Source organism: Anastrepha ludens, chromosome 4 (assembly GCF_028408465.1).
Source record: "Anastrepha ludens isolate Willacy chromosome 4, idAnaLude1.1, whole genome shotgun sequence".
In the NCBI taxonomy this organism is placed as follows: Eukaryota; Metazoa; Arthropoda; class Insecta; order Diptera; family Tephritidae; genus Anastrepha; species Anastrepha ludens.
In genome coordinates, this window is record NC_071500.1 from 114,641,598 (window position 1) to 114,667,839 (window position 26,242).

The following is a 26,242-nucleotide window of genomic DNA, read 5'->3' on the forward strand; positions in this document are numbered from 1 at the left end:
TGAGAATGTCAAGCGAAATTATGGCATGTAAGTGACGACATTAAGGAGGAAGGCAGTGACTTTAGAAAGTGGGTCAAACTCACACACTTTTCTTCACTACGAAAATACCGACGGCCAACGAGTTTGAAGACTTGAGAAATAACAGCGAGTGAACACTTGTGCGTATGTATGTGGGTATAGGCAATAGAAAAAATGCTCGTCTCCATGCTTGGCAGTAATATTTTACAAAATTTCTACGTCACGTATGTATGTATGTGCCTGGTGCTTGGGTATTTACACAATTCCATACACACACACACACAGTTTCAGCAAGTATTTGCACAAACTTTTGTATACAAGTACGCCAAAGTGTACGTATATGCATGCGTGTACGTTGCCAGCGACAACAAATATTCATATCCTATTCTACTGAACTCAAACTCAGCAAACTCGAATACAAATCAACTCAACCAACCTCAACTTACATATTTCCGTTGTATGTATTCCTTGTTTCCTCGCATCTTCATGCTGACCGCTACTGACTCACTAACACTCGGCAGCCTTCACTCTGCACTAGCATACAGGAAATGCTTGACATTAAAGTTGGTGGCACAATAAAAACATACAAATGGCCCGCATACACGCAGCATAACAATCAGTGTACTCGGGTGCCCCTCAGTCTATCCACTTAGGCTAGGTCTTCGTTGGATTTTACGTCTTTTCTCTCTCGGTACTATTGGAGAATTTTCCCCATTCGCACACCTCTTCTCTCCGATCTATGCAAGCAGAAAGTATTACAGATTATACTCATTTTCTTAGGCGCCTGTAAGCGGCAGGAAGTGAGTTGGGCGATGACTTCTAATTTTCCATTTAACTACTACTTGCCTGCTGCATGAATATAATAAAAGAAATGGATATGTGTTGGTGCCTATTTAGTGTTGATTTTCGTTGCCTACTCTTTTCTTTCCACTTTTGTGGAAGTGCCAAGTTCAATGAGATTTTACAAATGTATTAATCGCCGTTTCGAAATTCAAAGTAAATTCGTAGTAGGACCTCAACAGAAGTTGTGGATTTATGTGTGTGTGCTTACCTATACATACGTGAGATATTAATATTGTTTGTGTAAGGCACATACGGAACTGTTTGAAACATCCGAGTATGACTCTGTTTATTTATTTTTGCTTTTTGATGGCCTACATGTATAAAAATTTATATTTGGTGAACCAATTCTGACTAAGGAAATGTGGAGCACTCGAATTAATAGTTGCTTTAATAGCTGATGTGTGCTGATATGAATGTTTAATGTTTATTTGTGTTTTTATGCGATTGTGAAAATGGAAAATAGGAGAAATTCTCTAAGCGGCAACTAATTTTTTTATCATCTAGCCTCGGATCTATATTCAATTGCGTATAATAGCCTAGATAGACGGCGGCGTTAATCGGGATTACCGGTGAAGTTAATCCTGATCAAAATTGTAGTGTGACAGATGGTTGTTACACGAATTAGTGAACAGCCGATTTGCTTATTGGATAGTTTTGTCAGTAAAAGATGGACCGCAGGCAACAAATACGGGGATTAGCTGCCCTGATACTAAGAAATAATTATTTATTTAAAAAAATCTCAAATTGCAATTTCTCTAACTGCTCTGAAATATCAAAACATTTATTGACATTTCGAATGTGTTAGTGCAAATAAGCATTGCATTCAGTCTTTCTTGTTCTTCTCTTGAAAAGTTTCATTATTTTTCATTTACAATAGATATTAACTGACATTTTCAGCAATGCTGCAGAGTATTTTTAAGCTCATATTTCGTTTTGGCCTCAATAAATATACTATAACAGAAAATTTTAAGCGAGCCCGCATGCCTCCATTTTTTAAATATTCAACCTGGGAAAGAAAAGCTGTAGTGTAACCAAATTTTATAAATCATTCAAAGTCATATAATCATGGGATCACTTCTTACCATGAGTTTTCGAGAAAGTTAAAACCATGATCCTCATAGGACTAGAGACTAGAAGCGATATAGTCACTGGTTAGATTGGCGAGACCGGGAAACATTTTTTGTCATTCATGTGTGGCACTGGTCAAGGCATCGATTTTCTAATGAAAAAGAGAGGTTGTCTGTAAAGTCGGTTTACTGACGATAGTTTAACGTGATCACGTCATAAGAAAATACTGATTGAATGGTTGCATTTTTCAAAAGAAAATTTTAATTTTATTTGTTTGATAGATATTTTGTATGGATATAGAGAATGAGTTAACATTAACACAACAGAACACAACACAACACAACATAACATAACATAACATAACATAACATAACATAACATAACATAACATAACATAACATAACATAATATAACATAACATAACATAACATAACATAACATAACATAACATAACATAACATAACATAACATAACATAACATAACATAACATAACATAACATAACATAACATAACATAACATAACATAAAATAACATAACATAACATAACATAACATAACATAACATAACATAACATAACATAACATAACATAACATAACATAACATAACATAACATAACATAACATAACATAACATAACATAACATAACATAACATAACATAACATAACATAACATAACATATCATAAAGCATTCACCAACAGCTTTCATTTGATACTCATATTGTACATACACGTCCGAAGGTTACCCGGGTCCACGTTTTGACCTATATCTCGAGACCCTATCTACCAATAGGTATTCAAACTATACGGAAATCATCTTCAATACCTACTTAACAATGTGTGTAAGTTTGGTTTAATTCGGTTCAAAGACACGGCGGGTCCACGTTTTGGCATATATTTCCAGACCCTAGTCATCAATAGGTATGAAAATTACCCCGTATTAAAGCACTTATCAACAGCTTTCATTTGATATCCATATTGTACAAACACATTCTAGGGTCCACGTTTTGGTCTCTATCTCGAGACCCTAGTCACGGAGCGGATGGAAATACTCTGAACTAAAGCATTCACCAACAGCTTCCATTTGATACCCATATTGTACATACACATCCGAAGGTTACCCGGGTCCACGTTTTGACCTATATCTCGAGACCCTATCTACCAATAGGTATCCAAACTATACGGAAACCATCTTCAATACCTCCTTAACAATGTGTGTAAGTTTGGTTTAATTCGGTGCAAAGACACGGCGGGTCCACGTTTTGGCATATATTTCCAGACCCTAGTCATCAATAGGTATGAAAATTACCCCGTATTAAAGCACTTATCAACAGCTTTCATTTGATACCCATATTGTACATACACAACCAAAGGTTACCCGGGTCCACGTTTTGTTCTATATCTCGAGACCCCAGTCACGGAGCGGCATGAAAAATACTCTGTACTAAAGCATTCACCAACAGCTTCAATTTGATATCCATATTGTACAAACACATTCTAGGGTCCACGTTTTGGTCTCTATCTCGAGACCCTAGTCACGGAGCGGCATGAAAAATACTCTGGACTAAAGCATTCACCAACAGCTTCCATTTGATACCCATATTTTACGTATACATCCGAAGGTTACCCGGGTCCACGTTTTGACCTATATCTCGAGCCCTATTTCCAAAATAAAATATAATCCATGTTACTCGTGGATGATGTAGCTTTCGAATGGTGAAAGAATTTTTAAAATCGGTCCAGTAGTTTTGAGCCTATTCATTACAAACAAACAAAGTTTTCCTCTTTATAATATTAGTATAGACAACATATCTTATAAGGTATATGGCAAATATTAAAATACATTTTTTCCTTCATATATTTATAATAAAAAAATTAATAATTATAACATTAAAACATTAAAACAACAGGTATTATTAACAAACTTGGTTTTATTTTAAATTCTTCAAGTGAATCAAATTAATAATAATCAATAAGAAGGCATATGCAAATACAAATACATACGTGAATTTATATATGTACATATGCGCATATACATACATATATACGCTCACTTAAGTAGGAGAGAGCAAGATGTCGAACGTTGCCGTTCGTTTGCTTTGTTTGCTTTGTCGTTCGTTCTGCGCTTTCGCTTGCAGTTCATACAATGCAATGAGCAAGGTAACACTAATGAGCAAGGTAACACTAAAGAGCAAGGTAACACTAATGAGCAAGGTAACTATATTACATATGAGCAAGGTAACACTAAAGAGCAAGGTAACACTAATGAGCAAGGTAACGACACATTTTTTCGTGCGTGCAGCCTGTTAAATCGAATTATAAGACGTTATCACGTCAAAAGAGAGGAGAGACTTATGGGTCATGCATACACTTTGGAATACTCAAGTTCAGTCTTCAGCGTCTTGATATGGAAATGTTCACAATAGGCGCTCACGTCAGCAATGACTCGACATTTACAGCTCTGCGTGAACTAACTAATGCTTTAGGAACATTTAAGATGAATTTTGGGTACACTATATTTCAAATATTTATTCCTTATGAGTCAATATGGAACATTTGCAAATATAAATCCGAAGACTTGCGTTATGAACTCATCTTTAAAACAGCAACGAAAAATGCGTGTAAGAGCTAACAGTTATATGGATTTCATAGTGAAAGCCTTTCTAGTGGTCCTAACGGAACATGTTGAAGATCAGTGCACAATGAGGCAGCAATTTTCTTAGAAAGATTGAGTGGGCTGAAATTTCCTTTCAAAAACTAAACATTGTTTGTACTCTATGCTTGCTTAAGACTAGAAGAACTCGCGAAGAGGAAAAAAATTAACATTCAATGTTGCTTTATTAATATTCAGGTGCACACTGTTATGGAGAGAAACCTACAAGGAATATTTTTATGCGGCGGGATTCAAGCGATTGGAAAATTTAGCAAATTGGAGAAACCTTGGATGAAGTTAATTAAACTTAAATGAGACTCTCTCTTTTTTCGAAAAAGTTATTCCTTACTTAACTTTTCTTCGACTTTTTTATACACTTTTATGCCTTCATATGTACCATTTTCCCAATTTATTCCGGACCGGCCACAAACTAGAATTGCCCTTGAAGATAGTCCCAAAGCATTTCACCAAGAACAACCTTGCAACTAGTAACCGTTTGGTGGAGGTATTTCGACATAGCCACAGCCAAATTTTTCCTTCGCTAGGGATACCTAGCTTACGTAACGGGCTGAGAAATAGATAAATTAGATTAACATATGTAAATTACCGTTAGACTTAAGTTTAATTATAAGCTAAAACCATTTACTTTAAAAAAAAGTTAATATATTTCCATCGACCTCAGAAAGTTTCACAAAACTAACGGTAATTAGAAATATCAATTGGAGCCAATTCATATTTCGGCTGGCATTGCCAAAACGCTTTCTCTGTTGCCAACAACGTGTAGGACATTTTATACCTTAAGGACTGGATTATTAGATCCCATTTAGGTGGCATGACGTAACCAGTGGCACGAATTCTGACTTAAGGTATTGCCATCTAAAATATAATTCAAATTTCAACGCATCTTCACTCCAATTAGTCCTGCGGCCAAGCGGTGTTTGAACTAAAAATCTCGATCTCAGTTTCGCCATCTTAAAATATTTCCAATTTCAAATTTCAACGCATCTTCACTCCAATCAGCCCTGCGGCCAAATTAGTGCTTGAACGGCAAGAAATAAAAATCTCGAGCTCGTAATCAGTGCACAAAATTTAGTTAAATTTAATCGTAAGCTTCAATTTTTCAGTCTCTTTGTTTATTACCAAGCGCGATTGCTGTTTTCCACTGAAATTTACACGCTTTTATGGCAAAACTTTCGCAGTAAAATAAAATGAGATAAGCAAAAATTGTGCGGTCTCTTATCTTTGAAAGTTCTTTGTACTGCTGTGTAAAATTATTTGTGCATGTATTTTGAAAATTTCGTGTTTCTGGTAATTGCGCTGTGGGTTTCACAAAATAAGTTCACAAAGTTTCTAAGCAGCGTTTAATTTGCTTAAAATTTAGCAAATAAACCGCCTAAATAATTCCAAGCTAAACATTTTCCCTTTTTCTGGGTAAACTGATTAGTAAAATAATTCTACGAACGCTTGCTGTGTCATTTCAAGCTAATTAGACTTTGGCAGCATATTTATTTCCAACTATTTTTGGTTTTCTTGGAAAATAGCTCCGTTCTCACACTTCCAACTTTTCAGCTACCCCACAGGGCGAACAGTCGGTATTGAGCCAAAAATAATGACCTTGAATGTCTCCTCATTGTCGAAGAAGTGCACGTTGACACAAACTATTGGATAACTAAGAACGCGGCAAACAAAATTAAGGAATTTTAGTTTTTCTGCGAAATGCATAGGGGGGCCATCATCTGGATTATTTTTAAGTCACATATTATTTTGGCATTGGCAGCTATTTTGTGCATAAAGAAATTACAGAAACTCAATATAATAATATCATATATCCGCAGTACGAATCCATAGATTCACGGTTAAAAATGTTTCAAAATGTTGAAAATAAACGTACTTAAATTTCAAAAATTCGTATTGGACTATAAGAACTGAAAAGAAATTTTAAACGAGATACGTTTTGATCTTGATGGCTATGTTAATATAGAAAGTTGATGCATCTGAAGATAGGAGTATCTTTATATGACTGAAAATCCAATATATACATGCATACAATACATTCCCAGATAGTAAAAGTTTGGTATGAATTTTGAAGTCAACACTTTTCGGGGATGTTGTTGAATAAGATTTTGATCCCTGAGCCGTATTTACCGCAGTTTTGTGGACGAACTAATATTGGTAAAGAGAGCTTAGCCTTTGGTTTCAGCAGCATGACGTGCCATGCCACCCAGCTCACCAAGCAAGCAATCGTTGTTCAACATCGAAGAGGGTTTTCACTTATTGTGTTATCAGCTGTTTTGACAATGCCATTGGAATTTATTTGTGAATTGTCATGAAAAATTTATATTATGTAGATAATCCAGTAACGACTCAGATCCTAAAGATGAATCCCACAACTGGAAGGATTTAAAAAATTGGAACAACTTCGGATGAAGTACCACCTTGATACAAAAGTTCTGGATACAACCACCGCCAAGTGATTCCTCTAGCCGATTGATTTGAGAGGTGTTTTTTTTTGTTTTTTGTTAGGTTGCCACAGGTCTGATTAACGTTCCTATAAAAATCGTATCGCGATTGCTTGGCATTTGTAAAACTTGCGCCGTCTGAAGTAAATCGAATTACCTCTGCACGTATATATTTTCGATTTTTACAGTTTTAAAAATATATTAAATATATTTAAAGTAAATTGTGCGTTAAAAATGGATCCAATGGTGTGAAAATCTCAGAAAGAATGGGAAACTGTTTCGGCAATAATAGTTTAAAGAAAACAGCCACTTACGAGTGACATGAGCGCTGCAGATCGTTCAAAAAAGATTGTGAGTTTTTCGAGGATGACGAACATAGTAGCGGGTCGTCGACATCGAAAACTGATGAAAACATCAATTAAGTGAAAGAAAAGTTGATCAATAACCGTAAATTAACAATCAGAGAGCGGGTAAAGGATATTACTACTGCTTATGGATGCGCCCAAGGCATTGTACTGTAGTTAATAATTTGAGTTTGGACCTGAAGGACCTGAATTTCATGCAAAAAAGGAGCCTCGTGGATATCGCCAAAGGCAAGTTGAGTCCGCCACAACATTCATCAAACTCATCATTACTGGAGGCGAGACGTAGGTTTATGAGTAATTTAGTCAAAAACTATGGGGAACGCGTTTCAGCAGCCGAAAGGAAGTAAGGGAAAACCGCTCTGATGGCTATACCGAAAATAGAATTCCTGAAATGTTTCGAGAGCTGGATCACACGCTGGCATCAGTGCGTTGTAGTTATGGGGAAAACTTTGAAGGCGATAATATCACTTCTGAGGAATAAACTTATATTTGGAATTTTCTGAATATATTCCTGTAACTTTTAGATCAACCTGGTGCAGATTAACGCACTCGTGAGATAAAGCCAGAAACTTTCAACGACCTATATATTTTCTGGAGATTGCTAGGTGGATCCTGGGGCCTCCACAAACAGATTATAATTTGATTTATTTGGGGATTCCAATCCAACGCAGCGCTTGTGATGTCGTCCCAGGGAGTACGTGAACTAAGTCTCAGAAAATTGTGTTTTCTGAGTATGCCAATCGAGACAGCCATTTTAGTGAAGATCTATTCCATAATTAATCTTTCCAATAAAGCAAAAATAACTTAAAAGTATTGCACTTAGTTTATACAGTATTTTTGCAAAGAAGTCTGATGCTCACTCTTTATATATCCCGTTGCACGTTTGTAGAAGAAATTAAAGACAGTAGGCGTAGCTCCTAAGTAGTTTTTTCTCTATGTTTGCACAAGTGCGACGCACAGACTTAGACGAAAAATAGAAGAAAGCTAAATAAAGATAATGGCACCCGAGGACATGGGATACATAGCAAACGACAAGAATGTTGCTGAAAAAAGTCGCTTAAAGCAGAAACAAGTTGAACTATTTGACTACAGTGGAATGTATTGCTTGGATAATTAATTTTATTGTTCAAGTTTAGGTTGAATTGTTTGGAAAAAGTAGGCGCAATAAAGAAACATTACTGAAATGCAAAAAAAGAGGGCAAAAAAACAATAGCAATACAAAAGTGAGAGAGTAATTAAGTGGCACCGCAATGCATAGCCCAGCACCGAATGCGAAGGACATTCGTGCTAAACTAAGAAATTTCCTTATGTATGTGAGCAAATATGTAGTCGTAGCGGAGTCTGTTAGTTAGTTAGTTAGTTACACGCTGTACAAATAGGACAAGAATGTTGAAGTTATACACGAATATTTCTCATTTCATTGTTTCATGTGTGTGAAGTAGTTGTTCGTTTATTCGTTTGTGCAACTACAATGGAGGCTCTGCATGAATGCGTTATTACACCGGTCGTCAGACGAATGCCGCTGTTGCGAAATGACACTCAGCCAAGCGAGCATTTCAAATGAGTACTGCACGTAGGTGAGTACACACAAATGCACATACAATGCGCATCTGTTTAGATATTACCCAAGCATACTTGCGATTGTGTGTGTGTATGTGCGCTCGTCTATGCATTATTCGTTCGCTTTTATGTCCATTTGCCTTTGCATTCTCATTTCATCCATTATGTCAACTAATAACAACGGTAAGTTTGCACATGTGTGATGCATGTAAGTATGTGTGCGTGAATTGTCAGACACATGCCACATGTCGTATGAGTATTTAACTGCGTACAGGTGTAACATCCGACGAAACGTTAGTTACACTTAACGTAACATTCATATTGGTCGATGTACCTTTTACTCGTACATGTGGCATATGTATTTGTATGTATGTATGTATGTACATGCGTGCATTTGCGCAAATAATACAATATGCATTATGTATCGCCTTTGTTTGGTATTCACATATTTCACTGGTTTGTGGGTCTTCTGTTTATTTCCTTCATCTGTCACATAAATTATGTGAATGTGCAAATGCGAACCTATAAACATGGTTATGGTCGCGCGATGGGTGTTAGGGTGTCAGGTGTTAGTGCCAATAGCTAGTGTTTTTTCTTTTCAAAATTTAAAAACGTTGATGGAAAACCGCATTAAATCAAAGCAGGGTTCGTAAAATCGGCAGTTAGTCCGGAGAATGTGGATTCACTTCTAATTTCGCGGGTCAAGAGGCTTTCTACTATAAAGGGCTTTTCATGGAAGCCAGTTACCATTCACAAGAAGCACCAACCTGTAAAGACAGATATTCTACCATAGAAGATACACTCAACAATTTCAGCGTGTAACAGCCAAAAAAAAAGACAAGAATGCGATATTTCAATTGAGAAAGACGAAGAGCTATAGAATATTGGACCACCTGCCGTTTTGCGCCTAATCGTCACAATTTTCATACAGCATTTTTGAAAATTTACAACCAAATTTAATGTCGTATATTTTCTTGGATTATTTTAACATAATAATTCTTACCCCAGCATTAATTGATATTGGTGATAACACTGTCAGCCGTAACATCCAACAAAGAATTTCTAACCAACAAGTGCTAAAATCCTCTCTCGAAGAACAAAACTAGCACTTTATAAGGCTCTTATCAACGGCTTAAGCGGTTATCGCGCTAATCAAGAAGAACAAGAATTCGTACCCAATTCGTACGTAATACTCTTAAGAGTATTAAGTTCCAGTTTTCATCTCGGGCAAAAACAATGTGCGATAATGGACAAAATTTCACGATAAATAATACGTTCTTTAGTTTTTTGGAGTCATTTACAACCTCTCTACAGCTTTTCCTCTCTCGAAATTTGCTTTATCGCATTCTTGTGCGGTTATTTTTTGGGTGTGCGGATGTTTTTTTGGTATATTTTTGCCAACGGAAACTTTGGAACTCAAACTGCTAACTCGTACATGTCAGAAATGTTTAAATTAAGATTTTTAAACCAAGTAGATTTTACGCTTTATTCTCTCAGTTAGGCAGAGTTATGAGTGATAATCGAAGTGTCTCGATTTGAGTGCAAATTTTATCTTAACAAATAATTAATAGCTTCATTTCTTTAATTTATCTCCCATATTTTTTGTATCATTTTATTCATCTATATATATAAAAGCAAGTAATGTTAGTTACACTATTTATAACTCGAGTCACTATAAAATGTGCTATAACAAAAACGCATCTGATATGGAATAACAAAACGCAAATGACCGCTAAACGTAATTTTGTCTATGGTTAAGTAGAAAATTTGATAATATAAATTTTGTCAGAAATATATAATCACAGTAATTTGTATTTTCTTTGAATCATCACTATCAATGCCGTGACCAAGACAATCGAATCTTTCCCGACAAAGTCGTAATGCAAGAAGGATAAGAAACATTGCGAATGAAACGACTGAAAAAGCACAAGGAATTGCCTGTGAAGAGCGCCGCGTTAGTATGGCTCAACTTCGTGCTTCTCAATCACAAGAGCATAGCGAGGCAGTCCGTGAAACGGCTCGGTTGGCAATGCGAAATCGTCGAGCGAATAACAGAGATCAACAAGTAGATAATTTTCGTCGCACAAGAGGAGAATTATCAAGTGCTGATTTGAATCGAGCAGCGTTTCGATATGATTGCAACACTGGTTACTGCTTGCATCCTAGCGTTTGCATTGGGCCAATGAACGTTGTTTGCGAGTATTGTGGCGCATTGAAGTTTTCCGGAGAAACGCCCGGATTGTGCTGCCTTAGTGGAAGAGTGAAATTGCCATTACTGACTTTTTTGGAGGCGCAATGATTTTACTGTCTGGCGACTTCCGCCAAACACTGCCAGTAATTCCAAGATCAACGGCTGCTGACGTCGAATCTATGACGCTATCTGAAGAAACTTCAGCTGACAACAAGTTGCATTAGTTAATGATACTTCTACTGAAGATTTCTCTGAGCAATTACTGACTATCGGTAATTTTCGAGTACCTGTCGACGAATCGAGCGGATTGATTTCATTTCCTCAGAATTTCTGTAACTTTGTCTCACCGAAAGACGAACTTATCAATAAAGTATTCCCAAACATCATTAATAACTACAAAAATAATGAATGGTTGAGTGAGCGAGCAATTTTAGCGGCTAAGAATAAAGATGTAGATGACCTAAACTACATAATTCAAAATGATATCGTTGGAACAATGCATTCATTCAAATCCATTGACTGTGTAACAAATGAAGATGAAGTCACCAACTATCCAATTGAATTTTTAAACTCCTTGGATGTGCCTGGCTTATCACCGCACAATTCACACCTAAAAGTTGGCTCCGTAGTAATCATGCTTCGAAACATAAGCCCACTAAATCTTTGCAACGGTACGCGTTTGGTGGTAAATAAATTGATGAACAATGTGATTTACGCGACGATACTCAAAGGAAAATTCGAAGGTGAAGAAGTTCTCATTCCGAGGATCCCGATGATCCCAACCGATCTTCCGTTTGAGTTTAAAAGACTTCAATTTCCGATCTGTCTTGTATTCACCATGACCATTAACAAATCATAAGGCCAATCCTTGAAAGTTTGTGGTCTGAATCTAGAAAATCAATGTTTCTGACATGGTCAATTATATGTGGCATGTTAACGGGTCGGAAAACCATCTGCGTTGTTTGTTCTTGCACCTGATAATAAAGCAAAAAATGTCGTGTATCACAAGGTGCTTAACTGAAGAGTGCAATCTATTAAAGCTTCATTGAAATACTCGATTAATAAAAAAATTTACTTAATAAAATCAAACATCTGATTTTTTATTGTCTCTAGGGCGGAACAAAGTTCGCCGGGTCAGCTAGTATTATATAAATAAATAATGAGCGCGTACACTTCTGTTCGGTCTTTGGTCGAAGCGTGCGTATTGATGTTGTTGCACAAATAGAAAGTCCCTCAGTTTTAAGCCACCTCTGAACGGCAGATAGTTTTTTATGAGTGGCTTTTTCATGGCAGAAATACAGTCGGAAGTTTGGCATTGCCCGCCGAGGGTTGGCCGGTATTAGAAAAATTGTTTCTTAATTTTGGTGTTTCACGGAGATTCGAACCAACATACTCCAAATTCCAAATGGCGGCCGCCAGAAAGAAAAAAATTAGGCATTCTACTTGTCAAAAATCAAATCTTGTTCAATTTTAGGGGGAAACCGAAGAACTTAAAGCCCCTTCATCGTCTTACAGCTTGAAAAGGTTGTTCAAAAGAAGGTCAGTGACTGAAATTTATATTAGGAGAGAATATGAAAATTCCTCAAACTTCCTACTTTTTTGATATACTTAATTTTCAATTTTCCCCATTCAAACACTAATTTTTTCACTCACGGCGGAGGAAACTGAAATCTTTCAAAGGCGTCAAAGGCTTGTTAATGATCAATGTTGGATTTATATTGAAATAGAAAAAGATTAACTTTTCCCCACTTAGAGAATAAATGCATATAACTAAATAAACACACCTCAAAATCAAAATTAAATATAAGTTTATACTCATAATTAATAATGGACGCAATAATAATAATTAAATTAAATATTTTTCCCATAAAATGCGTTATTGCATTGATTCGATAAGCATGAAACTTTAATATTATATTGTATATAAAACTATTTTACTGTGAATGGCTTACGATCTTGCCAACAGATGTCACAGCGCACCGCAAAAGATCTCGGCGTATACCAACAGATGTCACTATACCAGAGATCTTAGAAGAATGGAAAGGCGACAGGGGGGAACTCCAATGCATACCCGATGAAAATTTATGAAATGCATTCACATTTTTGGTCACTCAAGTATTTAAGATACATTTATTTGATATACCTACATACATTTTTTATCGAAAATTATAGTTTTCCATTCATTAGTTTGTCATCTTGTAGTCAGCAGCCATGTCTTATACTTTAATCATTTTTTAGGATTTTACAACGATTAATATTGGAAGCGAAATTCGTTCGATCTAGGACTAATCTTCAAATGTTATAGACTAACTTGCTTGGTACCATCAGAACTGGTGTCAGGTATTGTGCGCATGGACTTTTTTAAGCAATAGGAAAAAAGTGAGTTATTTATTAAATAGTAGTTTACGAATTTACTATTTTTTAAGAGAAAGGGTATATTTCGATTATAAATTTGTATTGTCTGCCAGCGATTTATTGATTATTTGTAAATGAAAAAATACAAAGATTTCGTAGAAATAGGTTTAAAACTTGGAAAAAATTGGATAAAATTAACACATGGGCTGAAAAGTCCCTAAAGGGCCGAACACATATGTATGTAGATCGTACTAGTTTTATTGCATTCACCTCCTTTGCACTTAATAATAACCCTAAAAGTCAGCTGTTAAAATTTTATGATATTCCATTTATTAATTCGTGAGTTATTGTGCGATGAGTGACGTTACTTTTGTTATTTCAAAACAATCGATGAAAAAGAATTTGGTGTTTAATTTTGCACTGCTTCTTGGTGGGAAAAAATACCGTTTCAAGCGAAGTAATGGCTTGAAAATTGTTAAGGGGACTCCGCTTCATCAGAAACAACAATAAAACGATGGGTTGCTGACCTAAAGCTCGGTCGTAGAGACTCCGATGATGCACAATGTAGCGGACGTTCAAAGGAGGCGGTAACACAAGAAAACATAAAAAAATTCACAAAATCGTTTTGAATGATCGAACAGTGAAGTTGTGTGAGTTAGCTGACCTCGTAAAGGTAATGGATTATATAAATTATATTGCATGTGCATTGGACTATGAGAAAACTCTGTTCAAAGTGAGAGCCGCGTTTGCTCACTGCTGACCAAAAACAAGAACGTGTTGATGATGGCAAAACTACAAGAATTGAACTTCGAATTGCTCCCACATCCACCGTATTCGCCAGATACTGGCAGCTCAAACCCCTATAAAAATGCTTGCCAGTTGGAAATTTCGTGCGAATGAAAAGGTTATCGCTGAAACTGACGCCTATTTTGAGACAAAAGATAAATCGTTCTACAAAAGTGGTGTTGAAATGTTAGAACAACGCTGGAATGATTACTTTTTTCTTGATGGAAATAACGTTGATAAATAAAACTAAGAAGGTGTTCGGTACTTTTCAGCCCATGTGCTAGCTGAAGCCCATTGAGAATGGACAACCTACAACGTTAGTGTTGGTTCTAAAAAAATCATAATAATAATAAATTGCAAATTTTGCCGCAGTTTGATTTCTACTTAACTAACTAACTTAACACAAATATTGTCAGTGATCACTTACCTTAATTATTTTAATAATTTATTTATGATTGACTTATGTGCCTTGTTTTCCTCCTATTATGTTATTTATTATTATTTTACTTATTTCCGCTTTCACCAACAATATTTTTATTCACTAATGTTGTTTTCGTAAGCTGCATTTTTTTAAAGTATTTGTTTTTTTCAAGTTACGGTTGCTGCCTTAGGCATAATTTTCACTGTTATAAGTCTGGTTTCTTTCAAAACTTCTGGTGAATTTATTACTGCACTTATCATTTTATTCTCTATTGCATTGTTGTTTTATCAGATTACTTTTCAACAAATTCAGCAAAATTAGTATTTTTTCCATTGTTGAGGAGTATTTGTGTTGTTGTTGTTGCTACTTTTGATTGAAACTTCTTCAACTTGTGACGACAACTCGGCGACGCTTGGTTGCTGAAAGCTTTCATTAAACGCTTAACTCGCAAAAGTTTCCAATTCTTTGTTGCAAAAGTTTTTGTTGAAAGTGTTCTTAATTTTTTTGTAGGTTGCTTTGCTTGGTTCGCTGCCATCATAAAACCAGCAGCGCGGCATCGCTGAACTATTTCAAATGTATTTGTTCTGGTTAATTTAAGAACATTGCAATACCTTGTTTTACTCCTACTTGCGTTACTGGTCGTCCTTTGTTGTTGCTGTTGTTGCTGTTTACTTCTATTGTGCACTTATTTTCGCATGAGTCACTTGTTCACTTTACGGTTATTTTTGTAACTGTAACTTTTGCAACTTTTACTGCTTTTCCAGCTTAGTTGCTTTTGTTGTTGTTGCACCGTTGCCGTTATCCTACCATGCAGTGCACTACCTCAGCGCCTGCCGTTGGTATGCAAAGTGTTACTTTCCTGCCTATTTCCTTCCGCCTTCACTTCCACTTGCCACCGGTTTCAAGCATAACGGACGTGTCGGACAATGATACAGCGTCAACTGTCACCGTTCTGCTGCAGCCAACTACAATTCTCAACTAGCTGACTGACTGACCGAGCAGCTGAACGACGGTATGCAGCGACCACTGACTGACACGTTTCCTGATTTTGTAAATTTAATGTTTATCACTGCTGCGACGACAACAAATTACAAGACGACAACCACGACGATTGCTAACTGCTCTTGTTCGTTGTTCGTTGTTGTTGCTCCAGCTATTTGTAGCACTTTATTTACGACAAGCAAGGGCTTAAACAATTTTAAAAATGCTGACGCAGTGTTGCGCCAAAGGGCAAGCAAGTAATAGATGGGTAGATAGATCGTAAAATTAGTTGGCGGTTGGTATTGGAATGGATTTTGATTTTACAAGGCCACTACTCCCAACCTCATGGGCATTGAATTTCCGTGCATTTCTCCCTTATTGGCTGGCTGCAATGCATTGGGCAACGTAGTGTTTGTTATTTTGAAATATCCTTGAAAACGTACCGACGGAGTGATTAGCATCAGAGGAAAGAATATTTTGTAATTGACTAAGAGTTCAAAGAGTTTATGACTAAGAGTTCAAAGACTTTGTTATAGAATTTGAAAGTTCTCCGGTATGTATTTTAGGTTGTAGATATTTTAAATAGTGCTAGTCGAAGGTTTTAACTGTTTTCTTCTTTCATGCGGTGCTTTAATATATTTTGATAATTTCGTGTGTTTTTGGATTGCTTGGAATTGGCAGCAGGTTATACAGGTTACGAGTAGTAGTAGCAGTTGAACAAAATGGCAAGTGCTTAAATGAAAATATTTTTTTAGTTATGTTAGTATTTTTTAAGTAATTCTGCTTGCTTTTTATTGTAACGGAAATACTTGTTAAGCTTTCATTAATGGCATATAGGTATTCGACACTTTAAATATCACTTCATTTTCCGATATATGCCAGATAATTTTTGTAGCGTAATTTGCTTTAACTTTTCAAATGGTTTGAACTTTTAATTCCTTCAACTCACTTTCGTAGAGTACATTTCACATTGTTGAATTAATTCTTGTTTAGTTAATTTCTTCCCTTATATTTTATTTTTTATTGATGCACTTCTTATGAGCAAATTTTACGCTTTTTTCACTTTAGTTCTTTTATTTTTATGCTTCACTTTTATTTTTTTGATCCCATAATCTTTTTTTAAACTTTTCACACTTTTTTTCTCACATTCACCACACTTTTGTATTTTTTAATATCCCTATCCGCTGCACAATGCTGTGCATTTGCCATTCTTTTCATTTTATTGTATTTTGCTCATTTTTCTTACGTCAACTTTTTATTCATCTTGCCTTTTCCTGACCTATTGCTTTTTTTTGTTTTTCTGTTTTTTCTGTTTCTGCTCAACTCTTCTCTCTTGGTCCTTTCTTCGCTCTCATTTTTAACGTTTTTTCATCTACTCTTTAAAACACACTGCTGCTGTTTGTGGTGTTGGTTTTGTTTCACATAGCCACATTTATCACTTTCTTTAGCTTCCGCTGTCTTTGATAAATTCGTACTCACCACACTCTCATCAATCTCTTTATCAACAATGTTAAATTGCAACTGTGAAAGCAGTAGAAAGTGAACCATTGCCAACGTACTCGCTGCTCTCTCACTCGTCGCATTTGCTACTGTACGGAGCAGCAGTAGAAATATTAACATAACCAAAGACAATGCACCAATTTTTTTGAATATTGAATGTAGCTCAAGTTGTGCAAAAAAGAACGAAATTCGCTCACCGACGTGTTTAAATGCGACCGCGACACGCTGGTGCACAGGCTCATTGGACAGCCGAATTCGCTGTTCGCTGAAATGTTGGCTCGCTTTCGCAGTGTTTTCGGTGCATACAAGTTGCTGCTGTTGTGAATTGCTTCGAGGTTCCTTGTAGTCCTTATGGGCAGCTGTTGTTGCTTCTGCTACTTCACTTGCCCCTGCGTATTCTTCGCCTCTTCTTTGGCTTTCTTCTCTTGGCTGCTGCAGACTCCTCAGTTGCTTGGCTACTTCGAATTCACGTCTTCTGCTTGCACATTCAGCATTCACACTGCAACCGGAGTAGACGTCGGGAAAAAAGCAGCCACACTTGTACTGAGAACAGCAGCTTGTAGCACATATACCCTCACGCAACGAGATAACCTTCTGCAGCAGACTGTTGCTGATGGAATGCGTCATCGGAGTGAGTTGGGTGGGTAGCGTTATGATGCTGCTTGTTGCTGGTTAACTTCCTGCCAGAGTAGCAAGTTGGTGCAACTAAGGGAAGTGTGTGCTTTGCGTTTGTTTGGTAGCCTCCTTTTCAAGTAGATGCTTGTATATTTGAAAATTTACATAGCCTACTTTTGGCCGTTCGACATATGACTGTACCTGCAACTGCTTTGGTTGCGATTGCGAAGAATTTCAATCACATCTTTTGGTATTTTAGCAGTTTAATTTTACCGCCGCAAGCCCCCCGGAATCTACTCCTCACCACTGACAATACAACATACCCGCAATGCACAGTCAAGGTTACTCAACGAAGAAGCAATTGAATGGGGCATGTATGTGTGTGTATTCATTAACAGCTTTTCTGTTCCCCATTTGGGCTTTCATGCACGCCGATCATAATTGATTGATATTTATTGTTTGAGTAGCTTGCGTTCTTTCTTTATTACTTTTGTGCAAGAATGTATTTAGTTTGAATATACTTTGCACAACAATCCTACAAAAACTGTGCCTCACTATAACCAAAAAGCTCTATTCTTCCTTATTCACTCGCACAACATTCTCGTTCCAGCGTAGCCTTCGCAAGGGTTTTTCCGAATTCATGCAACGCAATTTTCATGGCTTTCCAAAAACTTCTAATAATGTGATTTTTTCCATCTTTACCAGTTTCTCAAACCTTTCATCTGCCTCGCCTACTCCCGTCTTTTTCTGCAAATTTGCATTTTCCTATTAATTTCCTTCATTTTTGGCTCATTACGTCGCGCTGCTCATTTCACGTTTACATTTGCAGCGATTTTTTATTTTCTTTCTTCTGCGCTAAGGGGATTGTACGGAGTGGAGACGATGTGTCGCCTCGCAGCAGGCACTGCGCCTCTGCAGCTTTGTTTCAGCTGGTGTACACCTCGAGCGCGCAGCACCGCATTCTACCTCGCTTTCACTATTCGCCCCTTAGCCGCTCGGTTTCGTTCTCGTTCTTTCGCTGCCTTCACGGGCGCCTTCGCCCGCGCCTATCGTTTTCACTCTTCTTACAGCACTTTTTGAAATTTGACTGCCTCTCGTCCTCCTTTTTTATTAGCGTAGCTGTCTACTGCTTGCTGCTGATAGAAACTTTGTATCTATTCCTCTTTAACTTCTGTCACAATTTTTATTGCCTGCGTTGCGTCCTCGCGCTCGTAAATGTCCTTTTTTCATTTTTCTCGCTCGTCAACACACGTTTCCTCGTTTCTTCGCTTATTCACGTTTACGTTGCATGCATTTCGTGCAATTTTACATTGATTTATTGAATTTTTTATTGCTTTGACTTTTCAATTTACACTTCTTTCCACACAAACACACATTTGCATCTGATTTTTTAATTTTTTTTCAAGCACATATTTTTTTGCATCGAATTTGGATTGCCGTCTATCGCATGCATGTCTTAACGGTTAGGCTCCTCCACTCCAACTACTTTGGCCATAGCGTAATTCTAGTTCCAACCGAGAAAAAGCTCTTTCCTGTCGCGTTTGCCACTTGAGTGAGAGCTATGCGAGGCTGGCGTTGACTCTTCGTTGGCTTTGTTAGACTGCTCAATGGCCCCTCGCCGTCTGCATGCCTGTCTGCCCATTTGTCTGCCAGTTGCTTGTTCGAATGGCTACTATTTCGGATTATTAGAATACTGTTTTGTGAAAAGTTATTTTCTTATTGGTAAGTGTCTACTGGGAGTACACTGGGAAAAGCGAAATTTTTCGAAATGTACTATTGAAATATCTCTCACCAATCTGAAAATCACTCTCACCTGCTATTCTACACAAAATAAGCTGATCGTACAATAAGTTTAAACTGCAATCAATTTATTCACTGAAATTTATATAGAAATGCCGAAGTTGGATGTCTCGTCCTCAAAAGTCTAGAAGTCTGTAATCTTCCCCTAGGACAGTTTTTGAAGAAGAAAACAATTTATGTTGCAATATTTATGATGCATTTGACGAAGAGAGAAATCTCGTCAGTGCATAACTAGGACGATTTGGGATGGCAAGTGGGCGTTGATGCCGAAATCGCAACTTTTTCAATATCAGCTAAGAGATATAAGAGGTCCGGAAAAATCTGTACCCTTAATGTGTTTAAGCTATCAGATATCAGTGCCTACCAAGTTTAGCATAGATTGTTAGTGTTGTTTTTTGTTTTGCAGTTAGATTTGATAATTTTATCTAAAAGTGTATTAAGCTACACTCACTTCATTAAATATGAGTATGAAAAATTAATTTTTATTATTAGATGGAGGTTTGGAAAGCAGTATTTTTAGCTTCATTCTAAAACACAAGTTATTTCAATCACTATCTTGATTTAAAATAGATGTATGTTTGTATACAGCAGCATAGTTCTAACAAATCGTGAATAATTTTTCTAACAGCACTTTTTTAGAGCTCTAATTTTCTTTAACTCCTCCGACTGTCCCTTGTTAATGGTAAGAACTCCCCACCAATTACCGTTTTCGACCCACTTACACTCAATACTTCGAGACCTAATCCAAATTGAGCCCCCACTAAGTACGCACAGGTGAAAATATAGCAAGAGAGTGAAAATGAATGTGAGAAGTCATAACTGTTGAGCTCTGAGCGGCAACGAGTTAACGTAGTGGTGGAAAGCTTTCATAACAACGAGCAGGATAACAGCGAGAAATAGGAAAAGGAAATTGTAAATATGGAAGCATAGCGAGAATGTCAGAAGAGCGATTGGCAGATGACCAGCTGTAATGTGGAAATGCGGAGACTATGCCCACCAACGTGAAATATTTACATACTTACATTTTGTTGCTATTGACAACAGCGGAATTTAATTTTCCTTTTTTTACGTTTTTTTGCTTTCCAGTATGCAACCAACAAATCTACACTGGCAATCAACTGCTTTAATCGAGTGGTGGGAGAGAAGCAGTTGCAAACCACATCGCGATGTGTTGCGCATTGTTGCACGTTGCAGCTGGCAACATGTGCTTTGAAAATAATAGTTTCTAGATGGCACAACCACTGCTGTTGCTTTATTGCTTCATTGCTTTTTCGTTGTTGTTCTTGTTCTTGTTGAATTTAATTCATTTGGGATACTGCATCAAACATTGAACTCGCCTGCAATCGAAATGTCAAAACAGCATCGTCCGCTGCATTGCAATTAACTCAAAATCAAAAGCAAAACCATCAATGACGAACCAAAGTGAACGTGTGAATGAGCACGGTAGAGCGAGAGAGGGAGAAGGCGGTAGGGGGAGCAATAGAAGAAGGAAAGCTAAGGAGATGGCTGGTACGGATGGAGAAGCAATATTTTGTGAAGGTGATGCAATGCGTAATGAAGCTCTATAGCTGGCGTTGGATGTTAAGGGCAACTTGGCTGAAGGACTCTAACAATAACGTTTGCAATATGAAAATATACATATGTATGTATATTATATAATAATAATAAATAATTTATGGAACAATGGAAGCTGCAAATATGCCTTCCGTTGTTTTCGTAAAATACTTTTTTAGTTGACAGAACAAATGAATTTCCTTCATTTCAAAAGTCCTGTCGTAGTGCGAGATTTCCACTCGAAGTACCGCTTTCTCTTCTACCCAGTAAAGGGAGGTATACCAACCGAGCCTATAAACTATGCCTAACTTTGAAGTACTGCTTAACTCTTGTCTTTTAAATTCAGTAAACAGCACATCAACTAACTTAAAAATATTAGGGAGACGGCAGGCGACAAGCTAAGTAAATTCATGAGAGAAAGAAAATGTATTTTTGGGCTTAATATCGAAATTAGAAGTTGGTTGAGAAAATTACCCTTATTATTAATCCTCTAAAAATAAAGAGTATTACTTGGAACGTTTTATAAAAAAATGTATCAGTTTATAAAAAATAGAAAACATTTAACATTGCTTTGTTTTCAATAGACGTTCAAATTTGCCAAAATAACGATAAGTAGTTTTGCTTCAAAACCCATAGGTGGCTCCAATCCAAGATTCTTGTTGAGGTGGGCCATATAGCGTTTGCTTTTTGAACCACCTATTTTTTTGAGAATGGTAACACAAATGACATGTCAAATGTGTTCATAATTTACTTGAAGGTTTGACATTTACGAAATGAGACGCTATACGCTTGAACAAAATTGGGAAATATTGAAAACCTATTTCCAAAGTTGTGAGTCTTCTTCTTCTTTTCTGATTTTCACATCGGTGGCTACGTCAATAAGCAAAATTGTCGGATTTGGGGCTCAGAAAATCCACACGTTACTGTAGAGAGGCAAATGCATCCATAACGAGTCACTGTTTGGTGCGGTTTTTGGTCTGGCGGCATCATCGGGCCATTTTTTTTTTCAAAAATGAGCGAGGAGCCGCGGTTACAGTAAATGGCGAGCGTTACCGTGACATGCTCAACGAGTTGTTTCCAAAAATTGAAGAGGATGACATGGACGACATTTGGTTTCAACAGGACGGTGCAACTTGTCACACTGCCAAAGTTACACTCGAACTTTTGGCTACCGTTTTTGAAAACCGAATAATTAGCCGAAATTCCGATATCAATGGGCCGCCTCGGAGCTGTGATTTAAGCCCGTTGAACTATTGTTTGTGGGGAGCCGTTAAGGACAAATGCTATGCGAACTATCTGGAGACGATTGATGCTTTAAAACACGAAATCGAAGTTGCGATTCATGAAATTGGAGCCCAAACAATCGAAAATGTGCTTAAAAATTGGGTTGATCGAATGGCCTACTGTAAAGCCAGTCGTGGCATATTATTTTTCATTCATAAATGACAATGTTCAATCTTCAAAATAAAACAAAAAGTTGGAAAAAATATTGATTATTTTTTTTATAGCCGATTCAGAAAGCAAATTTTACATGGCCCACCAAAGGAATATCAGACAAGCTACTCTCACTAAACAGAGTAGATCTGCGTCTTTTAACAGGATACCTCACAGGTCACTGCAGCCTGAGGTATCATTTAAATAACATTGGTCTATCAGAGACCAATGTCTGCCGCTTTTGCGAAATGGATATAGAAAGCTCAGAACATGTGCTTTGTGAATGTCCTGCGCTGGGCAGACAAAGACTTCACCACCTTGGTGGTATCGTAGTATCTCCATGTAATCTTTGGAACAACAAACCCACAATAGTGCTAAAATTTATAAAAAGCCTTAAACTCTAGGGTTACAAAAATAGGTCTTGCACAATAGATCAACTCTGGTCGCAGTGCGTAATGGCCTTCTAATAATAATAATACATGGCCCACCCTATAGCTATGTTAATAGGGAGTGTTGAGAGTTAATCTGCCATTCGAAGTGTGCAAAACTCATGTCTACAAATTATTTCATTAGCGTGTTGAGAATTACAGTGAGGAGAATTCATAGATGCCTGGAAAGTAACAACCATTAATCCAGTATTCAAAAGTGGAAATAAAAACAATATTACTAATTATAGACCAATTGCCAAATTATCCACGGTATCAAAATTATTTGAATTAATAGTGAAAGATAAAATCTATTTCGTAGTTAGTCGTTATATTTCAGTAGACCAACATGGCTTCATGAAAGGTAGATCTACTGTTTCAAATCTTGCTGTGTTCTCTGAATATTGTATATCATCGTTTAAAAAAAAAACTCAAGTTGATGCTGTGTACACAGACTTTTCAAAAGCATTTGATAAGGTTAATCACAGGGTTTTAATTTCCAAATTGAGTGCTATAGGATTCCATTCCACTCTTTTAAAATGGATTAAATCCTATCTCTCCTCTCGGAAATGTGTTGTAAATGTTGATGGTGTGTCATCTATTTCTTTCATTGCGTCCTCTGGGGTACCTCAGGGAAGTATACTGGGCCCCTTACTTTTTATACTTTTTATTAATGACATTTCTAGTTGTTTTAATAACGCAAATTTTCTCTTGTATGCCGATGATTTAAAGATATACTCGAGGATTGCAAGTACAGTGGACTCTTTAAACCTTCAATCTGATCTAGATAACGTTGATTCTTGGTGTAAAAGAAATAAGTTAGATTTAAATATAAGCAAGTGTTTTTATATTTCTTATTCTAAATCTTGTTCTCTTATACCCACTTCCTACCACATTTGTGGTTCTAGCTTATCTCATCGAAGTGAAATTACTGATCTTGGTGTGGTATTTGATTCTAAATTCTCTTTTCAAAAACATTTAAATCACACTATTTCAAAGTCTTATTCCGTACTTGCGTTTATTCGACGTTTTAGTTCAGACTTTGTTGATCCATATACTCTAAAGTTGTTGTATACGTCTCTGGTGCGTTCCAAGTTAGAATATGCCGTCTTTATTTGGAGACCATATTATGCTTGTCATATTAGTAGGCTTGAACGTGTCCAGAAAGCTTTTGTGCGTAATGCATTGCGTTCTTTAAATTTCACTGATCCAATTCCATCCTATAAAAGTCGGTGCTTGCTTATAAATCTAAAATCACTAGATATTAGAAGGACTATTCTCTCCATTACTTTCCTCTTCGATTTGATAAACGGGGTTATTGACTCCCCATCGCTACTCGAGAAAATCAATTTCAATATTCCTCAGCGAAGTTTACGGAATCATGATTTTTTCCGGTTAGGGATGGCACGAGCTAATTATGCTTCCAATGCTCCGATTTCTAGAACTCTGGGTGATTTTAATTCGCTTTCAAATCATACTGGCCTGGATTTCTGTTCCACAAAGAATCACTTCAAATTGGTTCTAAATGAATTGTTGAACTAAATTCTTAGTATTAATCTAATCTTCTTCTGTAAATTATAAAAAATGTATTCTTTTTCTTTCACTCATTACAATTGAAACTAGTTAATATAATTATAAGTTTAATTTTACTTTGATTAATTTATTCAGCATTAATCTGTTTTCATAGTCTGTAAGAAATATTGTATTTTTAGACTATTAATTAATTAAATAAATAAATAAATAAATAAATAAAATCATAAATTTAATACCGCGACCCACTCAAATAGTGCGTAGTCTTATTATTGCCTAACAACCACTATTGGTATTAAATTGTGATACACATAGCCCTAAAAAGTGAATTCAGATAAATTTTGAAGAGTTTGAATAAAACATAACAGTAAATTATGTAAAGAGCAAATCAAGTTTGGTACATAGAGTAATGGCACAAACTGTGCCAGGTAGCAATGACATTCGTTTGCATTACGCAGACTTGGCAGTTAAACAGTTTTTTTCATTTTTTTTTAATTTCAATAAGAAAACTTCAAAAGTGGGTACCTCAAACTGGCTGACACACTTTGTATTATTACCTATGACTTGGTAGAGCGTGATTTCATTTCCAAGAATTTTTATATGCTGGTAGTTCATGGCTTAACTTTACCGCACATTCAAAGGTAATCATTTCCCTTAGCCGATTTGGTCTGATAATATTTATTCTTATGTGCTATTGACATAATTGGGAGTATTCAAACGACTTTCCTTCCAACTTCTCTACTCCCAACCCTCCATACAATTAACCTTTGCCTTTTTTTATTAACCTTAAGGGGTTATACGCAGTTATGACTTTCAAAAAAATCGATTTTTTTTATTGCATTTTTGTAATGTACATATATTCAAAAGTATACGCACGAAATTTGAAGTAGATCTAAGCAATACTTTCGGAGTTATACCTAAATATGTAGAGATGCCTCGGCACGTTTTAAGGCACGTTCAACCGGTATTGAAACTTTAAACGTGTTTTTTCAAAACGGCATTTTTCAAGTCGGTGTACACGATATCTCGAAAACGGCTTGTTTGATCGGTCAACCGTTTTAACTCAATCTTTAAAGATACATTTTCTATTAATTAATCGTTTCTTTTGTAAATCTGATACTTGTTTTCCATTTTATAATCAATTTACGGCCAAATTTTAACGTAAAAATCGAAATCATTTCTTTTAAAAGCTGCCATTTTGTGAAAATTCACTATTTTGATTAGCCGAACGATTAATTACTAGATAATCTAATATATTAACAAAATTTGTTTGGTTTTTTGATTTCAGATAATCCAATCCTGAGTTACGATGTACACCGTAAATCGTCTTTTTTAAAGGAGGTTCCAGAAATCGCCTGCAGCGCGCTCTATAATCAACATTTTCATAAATAAAAAATTTTGCTACGTTCTTGAAGGATGCTTTTATAACCGCCAAAAATTTTCAAATTAAAATATTCTGAAGTTTCTTCAGGATAAATCCTTGACAACCCGTCTTTTATTTGCTTCATAACTGCGTATAACCCCTTAAGTCCCTCGAAAGCAGAAGTACTCTGCTTTCCTTGTCTTTTGCGCATGGCTTCGGGAGTGTTGAAATCGTTCGTTTTCGTTTAATTTTTAATTTCTATCCCAAAACACTCAGTACGAATTAGGAAAGAAATGCCCCATTGGTGCGTTCACTTCGAG

At 36.4% G+C, this 26,242-nt stretch overlaps 1 protein-coding gene across 2 annotated transcripts in view; it reads right to left on the reverse strand.

The window, feature by feature from the left end:
- The window catches only part of LOC128860689 (whirlin), a 110,914-nt gene extending 96,097 nt beyond the window's left edge, over positions 1–14,817 (reverse strand). For both annotated transcript variants that reach the window (XM_054098349.1, XM_054098348.1), the window contains exon 1: positions 14,727–14,817. The gene's annotated coding sequence lies outside the window, so the exon portion shown is untranslated. The remainder of the gene's footprint in view (positions 1–14,726) is intronic.
- Positions 14,818–26,242: the final 11,425 nt, after the last annotated feature.